This window comes from Canis lupus, chromosome 25 (genome assembly GCF_048164855.1).
Source record: "Canis lupus baileyi chromosome 25, mCanLup2.hap1, whole genome shotgun sequence".
NCBI lineage: Eukaryota > Metazoa > Chordata > Mammalia > Carnivora > Canidae > Canis > Canis lupus.
Window position 1 is genome coordinate 39,992,194 of NC_132862.1, and position 7,185 is coordinate 39,999,378.

General features: G+C 42.6%; 1 long non-coding RNA gene across 2 annotated transcripts; it reads left to right on the forward strand.

The window, feature by feature from the left end:
- Positions 1–6,042, forward strand: LOC140617605 (uncharacterized). Of its 2 annotated transcripts, XR_012017795.1 has the most exons (4): positions 1–254; positions 618–839; positions 3,123–3,256; positions 5,163–6,042. It is a non-coding gene; the product is annotated as an uncharacterized lncRNA (long non-coding RNA). The 2 variants fall into 2 exon arrangements; XR_012017796.1 differs by lacking the exon at positions 618–839.
- Positions 6,043–7,185: the final 1,143 nt, after the last annotated feature.

A 7,185-nucleotide genomic window follows, 5' to 3' on the forward strand; every position in this document is an offset into this window, starting at 1 on the left:
CACCATGAGGCAATGTTTCAGCTGCCCCTGCATTCCTTACCTCCCATTGTTTCTTTCTCTCTCTCCACCTCCCCTTCCCCCAACAGCCAAGGTTAGGAGCACAGACCCCATGGTGAGAATTCTAAGTTTGATCCCATGTCCAGGACTCACATAGATCCTCCATCCAGGGTTTTAAGAAGACTCACATTTGTTCTCCTGAGCACAACAGAAAATGAATACTGGATGAATGCAAAACCAACATAGGGATAGTGCTAGTGAGTATGACCTGAAGATCATGTGAGTGCCCTTTGACCATGACAGAGCCCTTGAACAACAGCTCAGTAACATCAAAGGTCTATGTGCTCCTCAATGTTTCACAACCTCCCTAGTAGTAGTTGACACCTCAGCCAGTTGGGTTTTGGATAATGAAATGTGAGCATGGATACAAGCCACTTGAGGCCTGCCCTTAAAAATATGCTCTTGAATCTTCCAGCTCTTCTATGGTGGCCTTAGATGCCACATGTATCAGGTATAGTTAGAAGATAGGGAAGCTCCTTGACCCACCAATTTTTAGACTATTACATAAACAAGGAATAGATGTGTGTTTTAAGGATTTTTATTTATTTATCTATTTTAAGAGATGGAGAGAACACAAGCATGGGACAGGAGCAGAGGAAGAAGGACGAGCAGACTTCATGCTGAGCATAGAGCCTGACACAAGGCTTGATTCCATGAACCCAAGATCATGATGTCAGCCAAAATCAGAAGTCAAGCACTTAATTGAGCCATTCAGGCACCTCAAAAATAAGTGTTTTTAGTAATGCCATATTATTGATGTCGGGGCTATCTGATGTGACAGTGTAAGCCCCTTAGAGCCCCAGCAGTAGGCATAAACTTTATAAAGAACAAGGAAAGGGACCCCTGGGTGGCACAGTGGTTTGGCGCCTGCCTTTGGCCCAGGGCACGATCCTGGAGACCCGGGATCGAGTCCCACATCAGGCTCCCGGTGCATGGAGCCTGCTTCTCCCTCTGCCTATGTCTCTGCCTCTCTCTCTCTCTGTGACTATCATAAATAAATAAAAATTTTTTAAAAAAAGAACAAGGAAAAAAAAAGCCTACTGCAATAAATCTTTTTCTTGATCTAATGATTCATGTTTCAGAATAACCCTTGAGCTGCAGGTTAGAGGAAAGGTTATAGTACATGAGTCCTTGGACAGGCCCCCTCTGTCACTGCCTCAGAACTGAAACAATGTAACATCTCCAGGAGTAGTAGACAAAGGGAATCTTTCCTGGAACAGATCCCAACAGGCTCCCTGGAATTCTGTGCTATCAGAAATGGTAAACTAAGTAGCAACAAACTCTGGAAACAATATAAAATAGCCCACGGGTTTGTAGGTGCATGCAGGCACACACTCTTTTTCCCATGTGGGATAATCTTGCAATTTGTGCCTATCTCCAGGAGATTATATGACAGAGAAGACTGATTGGCATGCCCAGTTATAGTGGCTTTTATGGGTCCTTGGTTTCCATACTTCTGAATAGCTCAGGACCTGTTTTCTGTTTTTGAAGGACTTAGACATCTTTTTGAACCAATGACATTTTTTTTCTTCTAGAAATCCTTTTCTACATTTCTAAAACTCTCCCTCTCTTCCTTCCACCTCTACCTATAGTCTTCTAGTTTCTCAGCTTGAACCTCTGACAGCCTTCTTATTATCTATTCCTGTGGTCATGAGAAAGGGGCACAATAGATATTTCAGAAGACAAGACACCCCCCCATGATTTCAATATATCCCCTTTAGAAAGCAGATGAGTCTGATTTGAGAGGACCCCAGCACATAAGGCTTCCTGGAGTCAGGCATTTGGCGATATTTATTAACTTAGTCACTGAGGCAGAAAACCAGAAACAGAGGACAGTTCCAGAGTTCATTCTATTTGGGTCCACAAAGCACCATATCAGGAGTCATTAAAGCCCAGGGATCGCACTAAGATATATACAGAGGAAGTTTCTGCTATACCCTCCCCATGACCATCATTTTCTTCCTAAGTATATGGCCTCCCCAAACAGATCCCTCTCCCCAGGATATTGTCAGCTTCATTTCTACCTGAGTACACTCCCCAAAACCAGCACTGCTCATATCACTCCTTTGCCTAGAAGCTTTCCAAGATTCCCTCCTGCCTTATGGAAAACTTTAACCTGGCATTCAAAGCCTCTGAAATCTGTACCCATTTTACCTTTCCAAGCCCATCCTTCTCTAATCTCTTTTCCCATACTTTCAAACTTCCCACATCACCCATATCCCATACCTCCCCACCACCTCCTGAAAGGTCACCAAGGCCCTGCCCTCTCCGATTGGAAAATTTCTGTAGGTCTTTCAAATTGTCACCCTGCCTTGTAGCCTTCCTGCTCCTTGCTGTCCCTGTGTATAAAAGGTCTCTCCCAGTTAAAAATGCCATAGCTCTTTGAACTTCCCATTTATATTTAACACATTCAACTGCATATTATAATTATTGCAGAGCTGTTTTTTCCTCCATGTTTAGAGAATGAGATCTTTGAGAATGTGAATCCTGCATATTCATGATGACATCCTTCATGGTGTATGCATGTCTGTGCCTTTGCAGGGTAGTTGCTCAATAAATGTATATGCCATTGAATTGAATACAGGGCAGGAGTTAGCTTAACATTAAAATTTAATCAGGCTATTATCCAAAGTGGCAATCAAGAGTTGACTAGACTTTCTTGAAATTTGATCAGATAAATCTTTAAAGAGCAGCCTTTCTTGGAAAAATAAAAGGGAGGGAGGAGGTGTTCAAGTCAACAGAAAAATAAATGGTACCCACCTCATTTTTAGATCTTAGCCAGGAACCTGTCTTTCTGCAAAGAAGTCTGGCACCACACCCTCTGGAATGACAAATTGCAAGGCTTATGGGTCATGAGGTTGCACGGAAAGAGAGCACTCTCTCCATTTACCAATTGTTTTCCGACTCCCTCCGCTAATCGGGAATCTCCGCTAGAAAATGACACCGGGTGTGTGTTGTTGAGTTTCGCCTGCTCTCAGGCCTGCTGGTGCCTCCCAGACCCTTTGATCCTGGGCTTCTATTGTCTCCTGAAACCAATCCTTTCCATTTTGTATTTTCCCTCCTAGATCACCTGATACCTCTAAGCAACCAGGTGTTTCTTTGAGAAGCCAGAAGCTGATAACCTGGACTTGCTAATCTAACCCCCAGTCCATGTTCTTTGTAGTGGAAGACTCTGGGTGGAGATTCTTTCCACTGGGAGGTGGGTGCCAACTCTCCCTTTCAAACTTGTTCGTCAGCAAACTATAGAGGATGCCAGAGATGTTTGGGGCTACAGAAGCACCATTGGAATAAGTAAATAACTTTACAAGACAGTTATTTCAAGGTAGTATATAATTTAGATGTACAAGTTTTTGGTTAAAAAAGTAAATGAAGGGATCCCTGGATGGCGCAGCAGTCTGGCGCCTGCCTTTGGCCCAGGGCGCGATCCTGGAGACCCGGGATCGAATCCCACATCGGGCTCCCGGTGCATGGAGCCTGCTTCTCCCTCTGCCTGTGTCTCTGCCTCTCTCTCTCTCTCTCTCTCTCTGTGACTATCATAAATAAATAAAGATTTAAAAAAAATTTTAAAAAAAGTAAATGAAATACCGTTACTCCTATTATTTTGTAGATATCACTTGACTGAATACACCTCCATAGCTTGATTATCAATTCCTTGGTACAAAAACAATGTCTTAGACATCTTTTGTGCCCCACACTATGTCTAGTCTTAAACTGAAAATGCTATAAGCACATACACCTTGTTGACTTGTTTCTTTGTTTCTGGATGAGACATTTTCTTGGATTATATACTTTACTAATTTTTTTCCATTAATTGTAACAACCAATTCAAAATAGTTGTTCAATATTTTATTAGTCCTCACTGAAGCTCAGTGAAGAGTAGGGATGATTGTCATTCTCTAGATATTTTCAAATCAAGAGAGTTTGGGATCAAGACCAAAGTGCTTGAGTGATTTCCCAGGCATCACCGAATAAGCCAGTGATAGAACCCCCCAGTTGGGAAAGAAAAATTCATGGGAACAGAGCAGGGATTTTTTATGTGGTAGGTAAATCCACTGAGCACAGTTAAGTGAAACATATGATTGGAGTTTCTAGAAGGGAGAGTCTAAATCCATCTTGATGCCAACTGGGTTCCCTATATCTAAAGAGAAACGGGTATAACAGAGTCTCAACACTATTTCAGGCCATTCTTCTTGCTCAAAGGGACAACCCATGAGCAACTCTTCCCAGAATTAGCCTCAGAAGGGTATGAAAGTGTGTGCTGAGGCACATGAGAGCAGAGGCCTGAGGTTGGGCTTGATCTCACGACTTGCATTTGACATTCAGCCAAGTACCAATTAACTTCTCCATATGTTTCCCAGAACACAGAGGGCCTTCTTCTAGCATAGGCAAGGCCTGTCTTCAAACACATCCAAAGTTGAGAGACATGTTATGCCAGCAGGCAGTGTCCTGGTTAGTTAGACACCTTAAACAAATGGATCAGGGCCTGCTATGGGACCATGTCAATACCGAGGAATAGATAGATACTGCATTTACACATAATTTCCAAGATTCCTCTAAAACTCCATGATTTTGGTCAAACTAAATGCATATCCCTTGGCTGGCTGGTCCTAGTGGTACACAATAATGCTTCTGTGACTTTAAATTCATGGGTTAATTCTAGGCATCTTCACAATCTGTGTTGCAATCTACTTGCATTAACATTCAAAACACTTTCAAAGGTTTTGTGTAGGCAATAAAGTGGACTGGTACAATATGAAGACCAAAGTCTTTCTTTGCCAATAAGACAGCTTGATTTTATCCAACCACCCCCTCCCCCCACCGAGTAAATCAGTTAGGTGTATGACATGAGAGTTCCCTTAAACTTGGAAGAAGCAAAGAATTTGGGATCAGAAAACCTTACTTAGTTCAGGTGCTTTGTTGATTAATTGTGCAACTTTGAGCAAATTACTGAACCTCCCTGAGTCTCAGTTTCTTCATTTGAAAAATAAGAACCTAATACCTAATTCACACGGGTATAAAAGGATTAAATGGGGTAATGTATGTATAAGTGCTTTGAAAATGGTAAAGAATGATACAAATGCGCCTTCCCATTGTTTTATTCACAGTGCTCCTGCCTGACTGCATCCACTTAACCCACTCTCCAAGATCTAGAATCAGATTTCAACCATATGGAATCATCCACGATGCAGCAGATGGGTTTACAAGTCTCTTGGTCTCTTCGTGTAACTAACAGCCAAGAAGTCTAAAGCTTGCATTGTTTACATGGAAGATGTTTCTTGCTCTTCTCTTGCCCGTTCCCACGCCATACCATCAGAACTTGCCACCTTTTTTGTTTTTTCAGTGCAGTTCTTTAACTGGGATCCTCTGCACATAGACTCCATCCAACTATTTCCTCCCCCTATCAGTGGCTACCTCGCTATAAGTTTAGCTCTACGATTTACAGCTTTTTCATAGTTGATGCCTGAATTGTGTTTCACAACAACCCTAGGAAGTAAAAAAAGAGTGATATTGTCATTCTTCTCTTATGGGCAGAGAGCCTGAGGTGCAGAGAGGCTTACTACTGAGAGATGCTGCAAGAATGGCTCATCTGACTCCAAGTCCAGTGCTCTTTTTCGATGCCATGCAGTCTTTTCTTCATAGAGGCAAACTGCCTAGAGCCTGAGGGAATTTCAAGAGATTTCTATCCTGCAGTGAGATAACAAAGACCCAGAGAAGGCACCGAGGGGACTTCCTCATGACTATATCTGTCATTGCTATTATTCCACCTCTGACCCTCAGAAGTCTCCATGTGAGCTGCTTCTGTGTATGTGGCCTGCATTTTGCTAGGGAGCTGGGAGATACAGAAGAAATTTGAATAATTCTCTGACAGTTAAGGAACTTACTAACAAGCAAGGGAGATAAAAATTAATGTATTAAAATCCTTAAAACAGCTCAAGGGAACATGGGAGGCATTCTCTCTAAGACCAAAATTTCTTAGACTCTGAATTCAAGTCTGGTCTCATTATTTGAGGTTCAAAAGTATAGTCCACATGGTAGATTTAAGTTTAAGCCCTCCCTGACTGGTCATGTTCTAAATTCCCACAGTGACCACCTGTGTCACTCCTTCAGCTCGTGTGGGTAAGATGGCTTTCCTATTTTAGTGGAGACAGGAAGGATACCGTGAGAAGGAAACCAAGAAAGTATAGTCTTTAGTAGCATTTTTCATGAGTGTTGCAGGCTTCCCCATAGAAAATAACTTCTTGGGTTAGCTTCCTGGTTTTTCCTTAATCAAGTAGACCTATTTCCTACTTAGCAGAATATTTCTAAAGGGGGGAATTAAACACTTTACCTAATGATTGCTGAAGGAACCTGTGCTTTGTCACCCAACTTGCCTTGGGAAGGTGTATTGATCATGTTCTCAGGCCTTGAAGACTTGCAGGTTGTCCTGGAGCCCAGAGAATAGGACTGCCTGAGGCTAGAACATCTACTAGGCACCCCACTAATGATGCTCTTCTCACACTCCACCTTGATTGTCAGAAAGCATCTCATAAAACTGTCTAATAATGGCATTCCTGGGCTGGCAGAGATGGCCCTTGGATAGGCAATGGCCACATGCTGGGTTAGTCCCAAATTTCTATTCTAATATTCTGTCTGCTAAGGCAGAGAGAGAGCTGAGCTGATGCAATTTTATGCTCTCTGAACACACTTACCAAAGCCACCTGGTCCTTAGGAGAGGCAAGATGGAATAAAAGTGAAGGAAGGCTCCAGGCCCATAGTCCAGGTTGGAACCTAGGATGAAGGAACAGAATAGATGGTGAGAATTCAGTAGCCTCATGATGCTGAGGCTTTGTGAACCCCCAAGTAACAGGTGCTACGGGCGTACTGCACCAGTCAAGTTCCAGAGGCCACGCCGTGTAGCATTTGGTGTGAGAAAAAGCTGGCCATGAACTCCTGCTGGTCCACATACACATTGCACAATCTTGGACTGGTTGTTTTAACATCAGACAGTTTCTGTGAGCTTGTCTCCATTGGAGGACTATGAGTGCTTGTTACAATGTTTGTAGGCACTCAAAAATGCTGGCTGGTTATTATCACTTTTATCCTATGCCATGTATAGAGATAAATATGATCCAAGCAGATCAAAAAGTT